Source organism: Rhipicephalus microplus, chromosome 1 (assembly GCF_043290135.1).
Source record: "Rhipicephalus microplus isolate Deutch F79 chromosome 1, USDA_Rmic, whole genome shotgun sequence".
NCBI classification, from domain to species: Eukaryota; Metazoa; Arthropoda; class Arachnida; order Ixodida; family Ixodidae; genus Rhipicephalus; species Rhipicephalus microplus.
Genome location: NC_134700.1, coordinates 169,702,997 through 169,718,448, shown reverse-complemented (window position 1 = coordinate 169,718,448; position 15,452 = coordinate 169,702,997). Strand labels below are relative to the sequence as shown.

The 15,452-nt window shown below is 46.9% G+C and overlaps 38 non-coding genes across 38 annotated transcripts; all 38 read right to left on the bottom strand.

Annotated features, from left to right (window-relative positions):
- Positions 1 to 188: 188 nt before the first annotated feature.
- On the bottom strand, positions 189 to 259 carry TRNAG-CCC (transfer RNA glycine (anticodon CCC)). The gene has a single exon. It is a non-coding gene; the product is annotated as a tRNA-Gly (tRNA).
- A 260-nt stretch (positions 260 to 519) lies between these two features.
- On the bottom strand, positions 520 to 590 carry TRNAG-CCC (transfer RNA glycine (anticodon CCC)). Its single transcript has one exon. It is a non-coding gene; the product is annotated as a tRNA-Gly (tRNA).
- A 596-nt stretch (positions 591 to 1,186) lies between these two features.
- On the bottom strand, positions 1,187 to 1,257 carry TRNAG-CCC (transfer RNA glycine (anticodon CCC)). The gene has a single exon. It is a non-coding gene; the product is annotated as a tRNA-Gly (tRNA).
- Positions 1,258 to 1,848: 591 nt separating this feature from the next.
- Positions 1,849 to 1,919, bottom strand: TRNAG-CCC (transfer RNA glycine (anticodon CCC)). Its single transcript has one exon. It is a non-coding gene; the product is annotated as a tRNA-Gly (tRNA).
- Positions 1,920 to 2,178: 259 nt separating this feature from the next.
- Positions 2,179 to 2,249, bottom strand: TRNAG-CCC (transfer RNA glycine (anticodon CCC)). The gene has a single exon. It is a non-coding gene; the product is annotated as a tRNA-Gly (tRNA).
- A 586-nt stretch (positions 2,250 to 2,835) lies between these two features.
- On the bottom strand, positions 2,836 to 2,906 carry TRNAG-CCC (transfer RNA glycine (anticodon CCC)). The gene has a single exon. It is a non-coding gene; the product is annotated as a tRNA-Gly (tRNA).
- A 261-nt stretch (positions 2,907 to 3,167) lies between these two features.
- Positions 3,168 to 3,238, bottom strand: TRNAG-CCC (transfer RNA glycine (anticodon CCC)). The gene has a single exon. It is a non-coding gene; the product is annotated as a tRNA-Gly (tRNA).
- Positions 3,239 to 3,603: 365 nt separating this feature from the next.
- TRNAG-CCC (transfer RNA glycine (anticodon CCC)) lies at positions 3,604 to 3,674 on the bottom strand. The gene has a single exon. It is a non-coding gene; the product is annotated as a tRNA-Gly (tRNA).
- A 263-nt stretch (positions 3,675 to 3,937) lies between these two features.
- TRNAG-CCC (transfer RNA glycine (anticodon CCC)) lies at positions 3,938 to 4,008 on the bottom strand. Its single transcript has one exon. It is a non-coding gene; the product is annotated as a tRNA-Gly (tRNA).
- Positions 4,009 to 4,268: 260 nt separating this feature from the next.
- TRNAG-CCC (transfer RNA glycine (anticodon CCC)) lies at positions 4,269 to 4,339 on the bottom strand. Its single transcript has one exon. It is a non-coding gene; the product is annotated as a tRNA-Gly (tRNA).
- A 260-nt stretch (positions 4,340 to 4,599) lies between these two features.
- Positions 4,600 to 4,670, bottom strand: TRNAG-CCC (transfer RNA glycine (anticodon CCC)). The gene has a single exon. It is a non-coding gene; the product is annotated as a tRNA-Gly (tRNA).
- A 264-nt stretch (positions 4,671 to 4,934) lies between these two features.
- On the bottom strand, positions 4,935 to 5,005 carry TRNAG-CCC (transfer RNA glycine (anticodon CCC)). The gene has a single exon. It is a non-coding gene; the product is annotated as a tRNA-Gly (tRNA).
- A 264-nt stretch (positions 5,006 to 5,269) lies between these two features.
- TRNAG-CCC (transfer RNA glycine (anticodon CCC)) lies at positions 5,270 to 5,340 on the bottom strand. Its single transcript has one exon. It is a non-coding gene; the product is annotated as a tRNA-Gly (tRNA).
- Positions 5,341 to 5,703: 363 nt separating this feature from the next.
- Positions 5,704 to 5,774, bottom strand: TRNAG-CCC (transfer RNA glycine (anticodon CCC)). Its single transcript has one exon. It is a non-coding gene; the product is annotated as a tRNA-Gly (tRNA).
- A 263-nt stretch (positions 5,775 to 6,037) lies between these two features.
- TRNAG-CCC (transfer RNA glycine (anticodon CCC)) lies at positions 6,038 to 6,108 on the bottom strand. The gene has a single exon. It is a non-coding gene; the product is annotated as a tRNA-Gly (tRNA).
- A 260-nt stretch (positions 6,109 to 6,368) lies between these two features.
- On the bottom strand, positions 6,369 to 6,439 carry TRNAE-CUC (transfer RNA glutamic acid (anticodon CUC)). Its single transcript has one exon. It is a non-coding gene; the product is annotated as a tRNA-Glu (tRNA).
- Positions 6,440 to 6,699: 260 nt separating this feature from the next.
- TRNAG-CCC (transfer RNA glycine (anticodon CCC)) lies at positions 6,700 to 6,770 on the bottom strand. The gene has a single exon. It is a non-coding gene; the product is annotated as a tRNA-Gly (tRNA).
- Positions 6,771 to 7,030: 260 nt separating this feature from the next.
- On the bottom strand, positions 7,031 to 7,101 carry TRNAG-CCC (transfer RNA glycine (anticodon CCC)). Its single transcript has one exon. It is a non-coding gene; the product is annotated as a tRNA-Gly (tRNA).
- A 260-nt stretch (positions 7,102 to 7,361) lies between these two features.
- TRNAG-CCC (transfer RNA glycine (anticodon CCC)) lies at positions 7,362 to 7,432 on the bottom strand. The gene has a single exon. It is a non-coding gene; the product is annotated as a tRNA-Gly (tRNA).
- Positions 7,433 to 7,797: 365 nt separating this feature from the next.
- Positions 7,798 to 7,868, bottom strand: TRNAG-CCC (transfer RNA glycine (anticodon CCC)). Its single transcript has one exon. It is a non-coding gene; the product is annotated as a tRNA-Gly (tRNA).
- A 697-nt stretch (positions 7,869 to 8,565) lies between these two features.
- TRNAG-CCC (transfer RNA glycine (anticodon CCC)) lies at positions 8,566 to 8,636 on the bottom strand. Its single transcript has one exon. It is a non-coding gene; the product is annotated as a tRNA-Gly (tRNA).
- Positions 8,637 to 8,896: 260 nt separating this feature from the next.
- On the bottom strand, positions 8,897 to 8,967 carry TRNAG-CCC (transfer RNA glycine (anticodon CCC)). Its single transcript has one exon. It is a non-coding gene; the product is annotated as a tRNA-Gly (tRNA).
- Positions 8,968 to 9,230: 263 nt separating this feature from the next.
- TRNAG-CCC (transfer RNA glycine (anticodon CCC)) lies at positions 9,231 to 9,301 on the bottom strand. Its single transcript has one exon. It is a non-coding gene; the product is annotated as a tRNA-Gly (tRNA).
- A 263-nt stretch (positions 9,302 to 9,564) lies between these two features.
- On the bottom strand, positions 9,565 to 9,635 carry TRNAG-CCC (transfer RNA glycine (anticodon CCC)). The gene has a single exon. It is a non-coding gene; the product is annotated as a tRNA-Gly (tRNA).
- A 260-nt stretch (positions 9,636 to 9,895) lies between these two features.
- TRNAG-CCC (transfer RNA glycine (anticodon CCC)) lies at positions 9,896 to 9,966 on the bottom strand. Its single transcript has one exon. It is a non-coding gene; the product is annotated as a tRNA-Gly (tRNA).
- Positions 9,967 to 10,225: 259 nt separating this feature from the next.
- TRNAG-CCC (transfer RNA glycine (anticodon CCC)) lies at positions 10,226 to 10,296 on the bottom strand. Its single transcript has one exon. It is a non-coding gene; the product is annotated as a tRNA-Gly (tRNA).
- Positions 10,297 to 10,556: 260 nt separating this feature from the next.
- On the bottom strand, positions 10,557 to 10,627 carry TRNAG-CCC (transfer RNA glycine (anticodon CCC)). Its single transcript has one exon. It is a non-coding gene; the product is annotated as a tRNA-Gly (tRNA).
- Positions 10,628 to 10,887: 260 nt separating this feature from the next.
- On the bottom strand, positions 10,888 to 10,958 carry TRNAG-CCC (transfer RNA glycine (anticodon CCC)). The gene has a single exon. It is a non-coding gene; the product is annotated as a tRNA-Gly (tRNA).
- Positions 10,959 to 11,222: 264 nt separating this feature from the next.
- Positions 11,223 to 11,293, bottom strand: TRNAG-CCC (transfer RNA glycine (anticodon CCC)). The gene has a single exon. It is a non-coding gene; the product is annotated as a tRNA-Gly (tRNA).
- Positions 11,294 to 11,557: 264 nt separating this feature from the next.
- TRNAG-CCC (transfer RNA glycine (anticodon CCC)) lies at positions 11,558 to 11,628 on the bottom strand. Its single transcript has one exon. It is a non-coding gene; the product is annotated as a tRNA-Gly (tRNA).
- Positions 11,629 to 11,888: 260 nt separating this feature from the next.
- Positions 11,889 to 11,959, bottom strand: TRNAG-CCC (transfer RNA glycine (anticodon CCC)). The gene has a single exon. It is a non-coding gene; the product is annotated as a tRNA-Gly (tRNA).
- A 260-nt stretch (positions 11,960 to 12,219) lies between these two features.
- Positions 12,220 to 12,290, bottom strand: TRNAG-CCC (transfer RNA glycine (anticodon CCC)). Its single transcript has one exon. It is a non-coding gene; the product is annotated as a tRNA-Gly (tRNA).
- Positions 12,291 to 12,552: 262 nt separating this feature from the next.
- TRNAG-CCC (transfer RNA glycine (anticodon CCC)) lies at positions 12,553 to 12,623 on the bottom strand. The gene has a single exon. It is a non-coding gene; the product is annotated as a tRNA-Gly (tRNA).
- Positions 12,624 to 12,887: 264 nt separating this feature from the next.
- TRNAG-CCC (transfer RNA glycine (anticodon CCC)) lies at positions 12,888 to 12,958 on the bottom strand. The gene has a single exon. It is a non-coding gene; the product is annotated as a tRNA-Gly (tRNA).
- A 594-nt stretch (positions 12,959 to 13,552) lies between these two features.
- TRNAG-CCC (transfer RNA glycine (anticodon CCC)) lies at positions 13,553 to 13,623 on the bottom strand. Its single transcript has one exon. It is a non-coding gene; the product is annotated as a tRNA-Gly (tRNA).
- A 586-nt stretch (positions 13,624 to 14,209) lies between these two features.
- TRNAG-CCC (transfer RNA glycine (anticodon CCC)) lies at positions 14,210 to 14,280 on the bottom strand. The gene has a single exon. It is a non-coding gene; the product is annotated as a tRNA-Gly (tRNA).
- A 263-nt stretch (positions 14,281 to 14,543) lies between these two features.
- TRNAG-CCC (transfer RNA glycine (anticodon CCC)) lies at positions 14,544 to 14,614 on the bottom strand. The gene has a single exon. It is a non-coding gene; the product is annotated as a tRNA-Gly (tRNA).
- Positions 14,615 to 15,205: 591 nt separating this feature from the next.
- Positions 15,206 to 15,276, bottom strand: TRNAG-CCC (transfer RNA glycine (anticodon CCC)). Its single transcript has one exon. It is a non-coding gene; the product is annotated as a tRNA-Gly (tRNA).
- Positions 15,277 to 15,452: the final 176 nt, after the last annotated feature.

Sequence of the window (15,452 nt, the reverse complement as noted above, 5' to 3'; positions counted from 1 at the left end):
CATGGCCTTATGCGTAATAGATAACTGAACCATAGACCTGTGCACTGTGGCCGGGAGAAGGTTCATGATAGATGGATGTTCCAACTCTCAACTTTCCTAAAAGCTTGGCTTTATGCGTAATAAATAACGGAAACGTCTTCGTTAACCTTAGCAATAAAAATAAAAATCACCGTGAGAAAAGGGAGCAGTGCGCCGCCCGGGAATCGAACCCGGGTCGCAAGAATGGGAATCTTGCATGATACCATTACACCAGCGGCGCCATGACGAGGTGGATATTTCCATTCAATTAAGGCACATTCGCCAGTGCAAGATTATCGTTACAGTTAATTAACCCAACGCATCCTTGACCTCAATACTGAACCATAGTCCTGCGCACTGTGGCACGGAGAAGGTTCCTGATAGATGGATGTTCCCACTCTCAACTTTCCTAAAAGCTTGGCTTTGTGCATAATAGATAAGGAAAACGTCTTCGTTAACCTTAGCAATAAAAATAAAAATCACCGTGAGAAAAAGGAGCATTGCGCCGCCCGGGAATCGAACCCGGGTCGCAAGAATGGGAATCTTGCATGATACCACTACACCAGCGGCGCCACGAGGAGGTGGCAATCTCCATTCGATTAAGGCACATTTGCCAGTGCAAGATTATTGTTACAGTTAATTAACCCAACGCATGCTTGACCTCAATACTAAACCATGGACCTGCGCACTGTGGGTGGCGGGAGAAGGTTCATGATAGATGAATGTTCAACTCTCAACTTTCCTAAAAGCTTGGCCTTATGCGTAACAGATAACGGGAACGTCTTCGTTAACCTTAGCAATAAAAATAAAAACCACCGTGAGAAAAAGGAGCAGTGCGCCGCCCGGGAATCGAGCCCGGGTCGCAATAATGGGAATCTTGCATGATACCACCACACCAGCGGCGCCACGAGGAGGTGGCAATCTCCATTCGATTAAGGCACATTTGCCAGTGCAAGATTATTGTTACAGTTAATTAACCCAACGCATGCTTGACCTCAATACTGAACCATAGACCTGCGCACTGTGGGTGGCTGGGAGAAGGTTCATGATAGATGAATGTTCAACTCTCAACTTTCCTAAAAGCTTGGCCTTATGCGTAAAAGATAACGGGAACGTCTTCGTTAACCTTAGCAATAAAAATAAAAATCACCGTGAGAAAAAGGAGCTGTGCGCCGCCCGGGAATCGAACCCGGGTCGCAAGAATGGGAATCTTGCATGATACCACTACACCAGCGGCGCCATGGGGAGGTGGCAATCTCCATTCGATTAAGGCACATTTGCCAGTGCAAGATTAACGTTACAGTTAATTAACCCAACGCATGCTTGACCTCAATACTGAACCATAGACCTGCGCATTGTGGCCGGGAGAAGGTTCATGATAGATGAATGTTCCCACTCTCAACTTTCCTAAAAGCTTGGCCTTGTGCGTAATAGATAACGGGAACGTCCTCATTAACCTTAGCAATAACAATAAAAGTCACCGTGAGAAAAAGGAGCAGTGCGCTGCCCGGGAATCGAACCCGGGTCGCAGGAATGGGAATCTTGCATGATACCATTACAACAGCGGCGCCATGAGGAGGTGGAAATTTCCATTCGATTAAGGCACATTTGCCAGTGCAAGATTATCGTTACAGTTAATTAACCCAACGCATGCTTGACCTCAATACTGAACCATAGACCTGCGCACTGTGGCCAGGAGAAGGTTCATGATAGACGAATGTTCCCACTCTCAACTTTTCTAAAAGCTTGGCCTTGTGCGTAATAGATAACGGGAACGTCCTCATTAACGTTAGCAATAACAATAAAAATCACCGTGAGAAAAAGGAGCAGTGCGCCGCCCGGGAATCGAACCCGGGCCGCAAGAATGGGAATCTTGCATGTTACCATTACAACAGCGGCGCCATGAGGAGGTGGCAATTTCCATTCGATTAAGGCACATTTGCCAGTGCAAGATTATCGTTACAGTTAATTACCCAACGCATGCTTGACCTCAATACTGAACCATAGACCTGCGCACTGTGGCACGGAGAAGGTTCATGATAGATGCATGTTCCCACTCTCAACTTTCCTAAAAGCTTGGCCTTGTGCGTAATAGATAACGAAAACGTCTTCGTTAACCTTAGCAATAAAAATAAAAATCACCGTGAGAAAAAGGAGCAGTGCGCCGCCCGGGAGTCGAACCCGGGTCGCAAGAATGGGAATCTTGCATGATACCACTACACCAGCGGCGCCACGAGGAGGTGGCAATCTCCATTCGATTAAGGCACATTTGCCAGTGCAAGATTATCGTTACAGTTAATTAACCCAACGCATGCTTGACCTCAATACTGAACCATAGACCTGCGCACTGTGGCCGGGAGAAGGTTCATGATAGATGGATGTTCCCACTCTCAACTTTTCTAAAAGCTTGGCCTTGTGCGTAATAGATAACGAAAACGTCTTCGTTAACCTTAGCAATAAAAATAAAAATCACCGTGAGAAAAAGGAGCAGTGCGCCGCCCGGGAATCGAACCCGGGTCGCAAGGAATCTTCCATGATACCACTACACCAGCGGCGCCACGAGGAGGTGGAAATCTCCATTCGATTAAGGCACATTTGCCAGTGCAAGATTATCGTTACAGTTTATTAACCCAACGCATGCTTGACCTCAATACTGAACCATAGACCTGCGCACTGTGGCCCGGAGAAGGTTCATGATAGAAGGATGTTCCCACTCTCAACTTTCCTAAAAGCTTGGCCTTCTGCGTAATAGATAACGGGAACGTCTTCGTTAAACTTAGCAATAAAAATAAAAATCACCATGAGAAAAAGGAGCCGTGCGCCGCCCGGGAATCGAACCCGGGTCGCAAGAATGGGAATCTTGCGTGATACCACTACACCAGCGGCGCCACGAGGAGGTGGCAATTTCCATTCAATTAAGGCACATTTGCCAGTGCAATATTATCGTTACAGTTAATTAACTCAACGCATGCTTGACCTCAATACTGAACCATAGACCTGCGCACTGTGGGTGGCCGGGAAAGGTTCATGATGGATGGATGTTCCAACTCTCAACTTTCCTAAAAGCTTGGCCTTGTGCGAAAGATAACGGGAACGTCTTCGTTAACCTTAGCAATAATAATAAAAATCACCGTGAGAAAAAGGAGCAGTGCGCCGCCCGGGAATCGAACCAGGGTCGCAAGAATGGGAATCTTGCATGATACCATTACACCAGCGGCGCCATGAGGAGGTGGCAATTTCCATTCGATTAAGGCACATTTGCCAGTGCAAGATTATCGTTACAGTTAATCACCCCAACGCATGCTTGACCTCAATACTGAACCATAGACCTGCGCACTGTGGGTGGCCGGGAGAAGGTTCATGATAGATGGATGTTCCAACTCCCAACTTTCCTAAAAGCTTGGCCTTGTGCGTAATAGATAACTGAACCATAGACCTGCGCACTGTGGCCGGGAGAAGGTTCATGATGGATGGATGTTCCAACTCTCAACTTTCCTAAAAGCTTGGCCTTGTGCGAAAGATAACGGGAACGTCTTCGTTAACCTTAGCAATAAAAATAAAAATCACCGTGAGAAAAAGGAGCATTGCGCCGCCCGGGAATCGAACCTGGGTCGCAAGAATGGGAATCTTGCATGATACCACTACACCAGCGGCGCCACGAAGAGGTGGCAATCTCCATTCGATCAAGGCACATTTGCCAGTGCAAGATTATTGTTACAGTTAATTAACCCAACGCATGCTTGACCTCAATACTGAACCATGGACCTGCGCACTGTGGGTGGCCGGGAGAAGGTTCATGATAGATGAATGTTCAACTCTCAACTTTCCTAAAAGCTTGGCCTTATGCGTAACAGATAACGGGAACGTCTTCGTTAACCTTAGCAATAAAAATAAAAACCACCGTGAGAAAAAGGAGCAGTGCGCCGCCCGGGAATCGAACCCGGGTCGCCAGAATGGGAATCTTGCATGATACCACTACACCAGCGGCGCCATGGGGAGGTGGCAATCTCCATTCGAATAACGCACATTTGCCAGTGCAAGATTAACGTTACAGTTAATTAACCCAACGCATGCTTGCCCTCAAAACTGAACCATAGACCTGCGTATTGTGGCCGGGAGAAAGTTCATGATAAATGAATGTTCCCACTCTCAACTTTCCTAAAAGCTTGGCCTTGTGCGTAATAGATAACGGGAACGTCCTCATCAACCTTAGTAATAACAATAAAAATCACCGTGAGAAAAAGGAGCAGTGCGCCGCCCGGGAATCGAACCCGGGTCGCAAGAATGGGAATCTTGCATGATACCATTACAACAGCGGCGCCATGAGGAGGTGGAAATTTCCATTCGATTAAGGCATATTTGCCAGTGCAAGATTATCGTTACAGTTAATTAACCCAACGCATGCTTGACCTCAATACTGAACCAAAGACCTGCGCACTGTGGCCGGGAGAAGGTTCATGATAGATGAATGTTCCCAATCTCAACTTTCCTAAAAGCTTGGCCTTGTGCGTAATAGATAACGGGAACGTCCTCATTAACCTTAGCAATAACAATAAAAATCACCGTGAGAAAAAGGAGCAGTGCGCCGCCCGGGAATCGAACCCGGGCCGCAAGAATGGGAATCTTGCATGATACCATTACAACAGCGGCGCCATGAGGAGGTGGCAATTTATATTCGATTAAGGCACATTTGCCAGTGCAAGATTATCGTCACAGTTAATTAGCCCAACGCATGCTTGACCTCAATACTGAACCATAGACCTGCGCACTGTGGGTGGCAGGTAGAAGGTTCATGATAGATGGATGTTCCAACTCTCAACTTTCCTAAAAGCTTGGCCTTGTGCGTAATAGATAACGGGAACGTCTTCGTTAACCTTAGCAATAAAAATAAAAATCACCGTGAGAAAAAGGAGCAGTGCGCCGCCCAGGAATCGAACCCGGGTCGCAAGAATGGGAATCTTGCATGATACCATTACACCAGCGGCGCCATGAGGAGGTGGCAATTTCCATTCGATTAAGGCACATTTGCCAGTGCAAGATTATCATTACAGTTAATTAACCCAACGCATGCTTGACCTCAACACTGAACCATAGACCTGCGCACTGTGGGTGGCCGGGAGAAGGTTCATGATAGATGGATGTTCCAACTCCCAACTTTCCTAAAAGCTTGGCCTTGTGCGTAATAGATAACGGGAACGTCTTCGTTAACCTTAGCAATAAAAATAAAAATCACCGTGAGAAAAAGGAGCAGTGCGCCGCCCGGCAATCGAACCCGGGTCGCAAGAATGGGAATCTTGCATAATACCACTACACCAGCGGCGCCACGAGGAGGTGGCAATCTCCATTCGATTAAGGCACATTTGCCAGTGCAAGATTATCGTTAAAGTTAATTAACCTAACGCATGCTTGACCTCAATACTGAACCATAGACCTGCGCACTGTGGCCGGGAGAAGGTTCATGATAGATGGATGTTCCAACTCTCAACTTTCCTAAAAGCATGGCCTTATGCGTAATAGATAACTGAACCATAGACCTGTGCACTGTGGCCGGGAGAAGGTTCATGATAGATGGATGTTCCAACTCTCAACTTTCCTAAAAGCTTGGCCTTATGCGTAACAGATAACGGGAACGTCTTCGTTAACCTTAGCAATAAAAATAAAAACCACCGTGAGAAAAAGGAGCAGTGCGCCGCCCGGGAATCGAGCCCGGGACGCAAGAATGGGAATCTTGCATGATACCACTACACCAGCGGCGCCACGAGGAGGTGGCAATCTCCATTCGATTAAGGCACATTTGCCAGTGCAAGATTATTGTTACAGTTAATTAACCCAACGCATGCTTGACCTCAATACTGAACCATAGACCTGCGCACTGTGGGTGGCTGGGAGAAGGTTCATGATAGATGAATGTTCAACTCTCAACTTTCCTAAAAGCTTGGCCTTATGCGTAAAAGATAACGGGAACGTCTTCGTTAACCTTAGCAATAAAAATAAAAATCACCGTGAGAAAAAGGAGCAGTGCGCCGCCCGGGAATCGAACCCGGGTCGCAAGAATGGGAATCTTGCATGATACCACTACACCAGCGGCGCCTTGGGGAGGTGGCAATCTCCATTCGATTAAGGCACATTTGCCAGTGCAAGATTAACGTTACAGTTAATTAACCCAACGCATGCTTGACCTCAATACTGAACCATAGACCTGCGCATTGGGGCCGGGAGAAGGTTCATGATAGATGAATGTTCCCACTCTCAACTTTCCTAAAAGCTTGGCGTTGTGCGTAATAGATAACGGGAACGTCCTCATTAACCTTAGCAATAACAATAAAAATCACCGTGAGAAAAAGGAGCAGTGCGCCGCCCGGGAATCGAACCCGGGTCGCAGGAATGAGAATCTTGCATGATACCATTACAACAGCGGCGCCATGAGGAGGTGGAAATTTCCATTCGATTAAGGCACATTTGCCAGTGCAAGATTATCGTTACAGTTAATTAACCCAACGCATGCTTGACCTCAATACTGAACCATAGACCTGCGCACTGTGGCCGGGAGAAGGTTCATGATAGATGAATGTTCCCACTCTCAACTTTCCTAAAAGCTTGGCCTTGTGCGTAATAGATAACGGGAACGTCCTCATTAACGTTAGCAATAACAATAAAAATCACCGTGAGAAAAAGGAGCAGTGCGCCGCCCGGGAATCGAACCCGGGCCGCAAGAATGGGAATCTTGCATGATACCATTACAACAGCGGCGCCATGAGGAGGTGGCAATTTCCATTTGATTAAGGCACATTTGCCAGTGCAAGATTATCGTTACAGTTAATTAACCCAACGCATGCTTGACCTCAATACTGAACCATAGACCTGCGCACTGTGGCACGGAGAAGGTTCATGATAGATGCATGTTCCCACTCTCAACTTTCCTAAAAGCTTGGCCTTGTGCGTAATAGATAACGAAAACGTCTTCGTTAACCTTAGCAATAAAAATAAATATCACCGTGAGAAAAAGGAGCAGTGCGCCGCCCGGGAATCGAACCCGGGTCGCAAGAATGGGAATCTTGCATGATACCACTACACCAGCGGCGCCACGAGGAGGTGGCAATCTCCATTCGATTAAGGCACATTTGCCAGTGCAAGATTATCGTTACAGTTAATTAACCCAACGCATGCTTGACCTCAATACTGAACCATTGACCTGCGCACTGTGGCCGGGAGAAGGTTCATGATAGATGGATGTTCCCACTCTCAACTTTTCTAAAAGCTTGGCCTTGTGCGTAATAGATAACGAAAACGTCTTCGTTAACCTTAGCAATAAAAATAAAAATCACCGTGAGAAAAAGGAGCAGTGCGCCGCCCGGGAATCGAACCAGGGTCGCAAGAATGGGAATCTTGCATGATACCATTACACCAGCGGCGCCATGAGGAGGTGGCAATTTCCATTCGATAAAGGCACATTTGCCAGTGCAAGATTATCGTTACAGTTAATCACCCCAACGCATGCCTGACCTCAATACTGAACCATAGACCTGCGCACTGTGGGTGGCCGGGAGAAGGTTCATGATAGATGGATGTTCCAACTCCCAACTTTCCTAAAAGCTTGGCCTTGTGCGTAATAGATAACTGAACCATAGACCTGCGCACTGTGGCCTGGAGAAGGTTCATGATGGATGGATGTTCCAACTCTCAACTTTCCTAAAAGCTTGGTCTTGTGCGAGAGATAACGGGAACGTCTTCGTTAACCTTAGCAATAAAAATAAAAATCACCGTGAGAAAAAGGAGCAGTGCGCCGCCCGGGAATCGAACCTGGGTCGCAAGAATGGGAATCTTGCATGATACCACTACACCAGCGGCGCCACGAAGAGGTGGCAATCTCCATTCGATCAAGGCACATTTGCCAGTGCAAGATTATTGTTACAGTTAATTAACCCAACGCATGCTTGACCTCAATACTGAACCATAGACCTGCGCACTGTGGGTGGCCGGGAGAAGGTTCATGATAGATGAATGTTCAACTCTCAACTTTCCTAAAAGCTTGGCCTTATGCGTAACAGATAACGGGAACGTCTTCGTTAATCTTAGCAATAAAAATAAAATTCACCGTGAGAAAAAGGAGCAGTGCGCCGCCCGGGAATCGAACCCGGGTTGCAGGAATGGGAATCTTGCATGATACCATTACAACAGCGGCACCATGAGGAGGTGGAAATTTCCATTCGATTAAGGCACATTTGCCAGTGCAAGGATATCGTTACAGTTAATTAACCCAACGCATGCTTGACCTCAATACTGAACCATAGACCTGCGCACTGTGGCCGGGAGAAGGTTCATGATAGATGGATGTTCCAACTCCCAACATTCCTAAAAGCTTGGCCTTGTGCGTAATAGATAACTGAACCATAGACCTGCGCACTGTGCTCGGGAGAAGTTTCATGATAGATGGATGTTCCAACTCTCAACTTTCCTAAAAGCTTGGCCTTATGCGTAATAAATAACGGAAACGTCTTCGTTAACCTTAGCAATAAAAATAAAAATCACCGTGAGAAAAGGGAGCAGTGCGCCGCCCGGGAATCGAACCCGGGTCGCAAGAATGGGAATCTTGCATGATACCATTACACCAGCGGCGCCATGAGGAGGTGGATATTTCCATTCAATTAAGGCACATTCGCCAGTGCAAGATTATCGTTGCAGTTAATTAACCCAACGCATCCTTGACCTCAATACTGAACCATAATCCTGCGCACTGTGGCACGGAGAAGGTTCCTGATAGATGGATGTTCCCACTCTCAACTTTCCTAAAAGCTTGCCTTTGTGCGTAATAGAGAAGGAAAACGTCCTCGTTAACCTTAGCAATAAAAATAAAAATCACCGTGAGAAAAAGGAGCAGTGCGCCGCCCGGGACTCGAACCTGGGTCGCAAGAATGGGAATCTTGCATGATACCACTACACCAGCGGCGCCACGAAGAGGTGGCAATCTCCATTCGATTAAGGCACATTTGCCAGTGCAAGATTATTGTTACAGTTAATTAACCCAACGCATGCTTGACCTCAATACTGAACCATGGACCTGCGCACTGTGGGTGGCCGGGAGAAGGTTCATGATAGATGAATGTTCAACTCTCAACTTTCCTAAAAGCTTGGCCTTATGCGTAACAGATAACGGGAACGTCTTCGTTAACCTTAGCAATAAAAATAAAAACCTCCGTGAGAAAAAGGAGCAGTGCGCCGCCCGGGAATCGAGCCCGGGTCGCAAGAATGGGAATCTTGCATGATACCACTACACCAGCGGCGCCACGAGGAGGTGGCAATCTCCATTCGATTAAAGCACATTTGCCAGTGCAAGATTATTGTTACAGTCAATTAACCCAACGCATGCTTGATCACAATACTGAACCATAGACCTGCACACTGTGGGTGGCCGGCAGAAGGTTCATGATAGATGAATGTTCAACTCTCAACTTTCCTAAAAGCTTGGCCTTATGCGTAAAAGATAACGGGAACGTCTTCGTTAACCTTAGCAATAAAAATAAAAATCACCGTGAGAAAAAGGAGCAGTGCGCCGCCCGGGAATCGAACCAGGGTCGCAAGAATGGGAATCTTGCATGATACCACTACACCAGCGGCGCCATGGGGAGGTGGCAATCTCCATTCGAATAAGGCACATTTGCCAGTGCAAGATTAACGTTACAGTTAAATAACCCAACGCATGCTTGCCCTCAATACTGAACCATAGACCTGCGCATTGTGGCCGGGAGAAGGTTCATGATAGATGAATGTTCCTACTCTCAACTTTCCTAAAAGCTTGGCCTTGTGCGTAATAGATAACGGGAACGTCCTCATTAACCTTAGCAATAACAATAAAAATCACCGTGAGAAAAAGGAGCAGTGCGCCGCCCGGGAATCGAACCCGGGTCGCAAGAATGGGAATCTTGCATGATACCATTACAACAGCGGCGCCATGAGGAGGTGGAAATTTCCATTCGATTAAGGCATATTTGCCAGTGCAAGATTATCGTTACAGTTAATTAACCCAACGCATGCTTGACCTCAATACTGAACAATAGACCTGCGCACTGTGGCCGGGAGAAGGTTCATGATAGATGAATGTTCCCACTCTCAACTTTCCTAAAACTTGGCCTTGTGCGTAATAGATAACGGGAACGTCCTCATTAACCTTAGCAATAACAATAAAAGTCACCGTGAGAAAAAGGAGCAGTGCGCCGCCCGGGAATCGAACCCGGGCCGCAAGAATGGGAATCTTGCATGATACCATTACAACAGCGGCGCCATGAGGAGGTGGCAATTTCCATTCGATTAAGGCACATTTGCCAGTGCAAGATTATCGTTACAGTTAATTAACCCAACGCATGCTTGACCTCAATACTGAACCATAGACCTGCGCACTGTGGCACGGCGAAGGTTCCTGAAAGATGGATGTTCCCACTCTCAACTTTCCTAAAAGCTTGGCCTTGTGCGTAATAGATAAGGAAAACGTCTTCGTTAACCTTAGCAATAACAATAAAAGTCACCGTGAGAAAAAGGAGCAGTGCGCCACCCGGGAATCGAACCCGGGTCGCAAGAATGGGAATCTTGCATGTTACCATTACACCAGCGGCGCCATGAGGAGGTGGATATTTCCATTCAATTAAGGCACATTCGCCAGTGCAAGATTATCGTTAAAGATAATTAACCCAACGCATCCTTGACCTCAATACTGAACCATAGTCCTGCGCACTGTGGCACGGCGAAGGTTCCTGATAGATGGATGTTCCCACTCTCAACTTTCCTGAAAGCTTGGCCTTCTGCGTAATAGATAACGGGAACGTCTTCGTTAAACTTAGCAATAAAAATAAAAATCACCGTGAGAAAAAGGAGCAGTGCGCCGCCCGGCAATCGAACCCGGGTCGCAAGAATGGGAATCTTGCGTGATACCACTACACCAGCGGCGCCACGAGGAGGTGGCAATCTCCATTCAATTAAGGCACATTTGCCAGTGCAAGATTATCGTTACAGTTAATTAACCCAACGCATTCTTGACCTCAATACTGAACCATAGACCTGCGCACTGTGGGTGGCCGGGAGAAGGTTCATGATGAATGGATGTTCCAACCCCCAACTTTCCTAAAAGCTTGGCCTTGTTCGTAATAGATAACGGGAACGTCTTCGTTAACCTTAGCAATAAAAATAAAAATCACCGTGAGAAAAAGGAGCAGTGCGCCGCCCGGCAATCGAACCCGGGTCGCAAGAATGGGAATCTTGCATGATACCACTACACCAGCGGTGCAACGAGGAGGTGGCAATCTCCACTCGATTAAGGCACATTTGCCAGTGCAAGATTATCGTTAAAGTTAATTAACCCAACGCATGCTTGACCTCAATACTGAACCATAGACCTGCGCACTGTGGGTGGCCGGGAGAAGGTTCATGATGGATGGATGTTCCAACCCCCAACTTTCCTAAAAGCTTGGCCTTGTTCGTAATAGATAACGGGAACGTCTTCGTTAACCTTAGCAATAAAAATAAAAATCACCGTGAGAAAAAGGAGCAGTGCGCCGCCCGGCAATCGAACCCGGGTCACAAGAATGGGAATCTTGCATGATACCACTACACCAGCGGTGCAACGAGGAGGTGGCAATCTCCATTCGATTAAGGCACATTTGCCAGTGCAAGATTATCGTTAAAGTTAATTAACCCAACGCATGCTTGACCTCAATACTGAACCATAGACCTGCACACTGTGGCCGGGAGAAGGTTCATGATAGATGGATTTTCCAACTCTCAACTTTCCTAAAAGCTTGGCCTTATGCGTAATAAAATACGGAAACGTCTTCGTTACCCTTAGCAATTAAAATAAAAATCACCGTGAGAAAAGGGAGCAGTGCGCCGCCCGGGAATCGAACCCGGGTCGCAAGAATGGGAATCTTGCATGTTACCATTACACCAGCGGCGCCATGAGGAGGTGGATATTTCCATTCAATTAAGGCACATTTGCCAGTGCAAGATTATCGTTACAGTTAATTAACCCAACGCATGCTTGACCTCAATACTGAACCATAGACCTCCGCACTGTGGCCGGGAGAAGGTTCATGATAGATGGATGTTCCCACTCTCAACTTTCCTAAAAGCTTGGCCTTCTGCGTAATAGATAACGGGAACGTCTTCGTTAAACTTAGCAATAAAAATAAAAATCCCCATGAGAAAAAGGAGCCGTGCGCCGCCCGGGAATCGAACCCGGGTCGCAAGAATGGGAATCTTGCGTGATACCACTACACCAGCGGCGCCACGAGGAGGTGGCAATTTCCGTTCAATTAAGGCACATTTGCCAGTGCAAGATTATCGTTACAGTTAATTAACTCAACGCATGCTTGACCTCAATACTGAACCATAGACCTGCGCACTGTGGGTGGCCGGTAGAAGGTTCATGATGGATGGATGTTCCAACTCTCAACTTTCCTAAAAGCTTGGCCTTGTGCGAAAGATAACGGGAACGTCTTCGTTAACCTTAGCAATAAAAATAAAAATCACTGTGAGAAAAAGGAGCAGTGCGCCGCCCGGGAATCGAACCAGGGTCGCAAGAATGGGAATCTTGCATGATACCATTACACCAGCGGCGCCATGAGGAGGTGGCAATTTCCATTTGATTAAGGCACATTTGCCAGTGCAAGATTATCGTTACAGTTAATCACCCCAACGCATGCTTGACCTCAATACTGAACCATAGACCTGCGCATTGTGGGTGGCCGGGAGAAGGTTCATGATGGAAGGATGTTCCAACTCTCAACTTTCCTAAAAGCTTGGCCTTGTGCGTAATAGATAACGGGAACGTCTTCGTTAACCTTAGCAATAAAAATAAAAATCATCGTGAGAAAAAGGAGCAGTGCGCCGCCCGGGAATCGAACCAGGGTCGCAAGAATGGGAATCTTGCATGATACCATTACACCAGCGGCGCCATGAGGAGGTGGCAATCTTCATTCGATTAAGGCACACTTGCCAGTGCAAGAATATTGTTACAGTTAATTAACCCAACGCATGCTTCACCTCAATACTGAACCATAGACCTGCGCACTGTGGGTGGCCGGGAGAAGGTTCATGATAGATGAATGTTCAACTCTCAACTTTCCTAAAAGCTTGGCCTTATGCGTAACAGATAACGGGAACGTCTTCGTTAATCTTAGCAATAAAAATAAAATTCACCGTGAGAAAAAGGAGCAGTGCGCCGCCCGGGAATCGAACCCGGGTTGCAGGAATGGGAATCTTGCATGATACCATTACAACAGCGGCGCCATGAGGAGGTGGAAATTTCCATTCGATTAAGGCACATTTGCCAGTGCAAGAATATCGTTACAGTTAATTAACCCAACGCATGCTTGACCTCAATACTGAACCATAGACCTGCGCACTGTGGCCGGGAGAAGGTTCATGATAGATGAATGTTCCCACTCTCAACTTTCCTAAAAGCTTGGCCTTGTGCGTAATAGATAACGGGAACGTCCTCATTAACCTTAGCAATAACAATAAAAATCACCGTGAGAAAAAGGAGCAGTGCGCCGCCCGGGAATCGAACCCGGGCCGCAAGAATGGGAATCTTGCATGATACCATTACAACAGCGGCGCCATGAGGAGGTGGCAATTTTCATTCGATTAAGGCACATTTGCCAGTGCAAGATTATCGTTACGGTTAATTAACCCAACGCATGCTTGACCTCAATACTGAACCATAGACCTGCGCACTGTGGCCGGGAGAAGGTTCATGATAGATGGATGTTCCCACTCTCAACTTTCCTAAAAGCTTGGCCTTGTGCGTAATAGATAACGAAAGCGTCTTCGTTAACCTTAGCAATAAAAATAAAAATCACCGTGAGAAAAAGGAGCAGTGTGCCGCCCGGGAATAGAACCCGGGTCGCAAGGAATCTTGCATGATACCACTACACCATCGGCGCCACGAGGAGGTGGCAATCTCCATTTGATTAAGGCACATTTGCCAGTGCAAGATTATCGTTACAGTTAATTAACCCAACGCATGCTTGACCTCAATACTGAGCCATAGACCTCCGCACTTTGGCCGGGAGAAGGTTCATGATAGGTGGATGTTCCTACTCTCAACTTTCCTAAAAGCTTGGCCTTCTGCGTAATAGATAACGGGAACGTCTTCGTTAAACTTAGCAATAAAAATAAAAATCACCATGAGAAAAAGGAGCCGTGCGCCGCCCGGGAATCGAACCCGGGACGCAAGAATGGGAATCTTGCGTGATACCACTACACCAGCGGCGCCACGAGGAGGTGGCAATTTCCATTCAATTAAGGCACATTTGCCAGTGCAAGATTATCGTTACAGTTAATTAACTCAACGCATGCTTGACCTCAATACTGAACCATAGACCTGCGCACTGTGGGTTGCCGGGAGAAGGTTCATGATGGATAGATGTTCAACTCTCAACTTTCCTAAAAGCTTGGCCTTATGCGCAACAGATAACGGGAACGTCTTCGTTAACCTTAGCAATAAAAATAAAAATCACCGTGAGAAAAAGGAGCAGTGCGCCGCCCGGGAATCGAACCCGGGTCACAAGAATGGGAATCTTGCATGATACCACTACACCAGCGGCGCCATGGGGAGGTGGCAATCTCCATTCGAATAAGGCACATTTGCCAGTGCAAGATTAACGTTACAGTTAATTAACCCAACGCATGCTTGCCCTCAATACTGAACCATAGACCTGCGCATTGTGGCCGGGAGAAGGTTCATGATAGATGAATGTTCCCACTCTCAACTTTCCTAAAAGCTTGGCCTTGTGCGTTATAGATAACGGGAACGTCCTCATTAACCTTAGCAATAACAATAAAAATCACCGTGAAAAAAAGGAGCAGTGCGCCGCCCGGGAATCGAACCCGGGTTGCAGGAATGGGAATCTTGCATGATACTATTACAACAGCGGCACCATGAGGAGGTGGAAATTTCCATTCGATTAAGGCACATTTGCCAGTGCAAGAATATCGTTACAGTTAATTAACCCAACGCATGCTTGACCTCAATACTGAACCATAGACCTCCGCACTTTGGCCGGGAGAAGGTTCATGATAGATGGATGTTCCCACTCTCAACTTTCCTAAAAGCTTGGCCTTCTGCGTAATAGATAACGGGAACGTCTTGGTTAAACTTAGCAATAAAAATAAAAACCTCCGTGAGAAAAAGGAGCAGTGCGCCGCCCGGGAATCGAGCCCGGGTCGCAAGAATGGGAATCTCGCATGATACCACTACACCAGCGGCGCCACGAGGAGGTGGCAATCTCCATTCGATTAAAGCACATTTGCCAGTGCAAGATTATTGTTACAGTTAATTAACCCAACGCATGCTTGACCTCAATACTGAACCATAGACCTGCACACTGTGGGTGGCCGGCAGAAGGTTCATGATAGATGAATGTTCAACTCTCAACTTTCCTAAA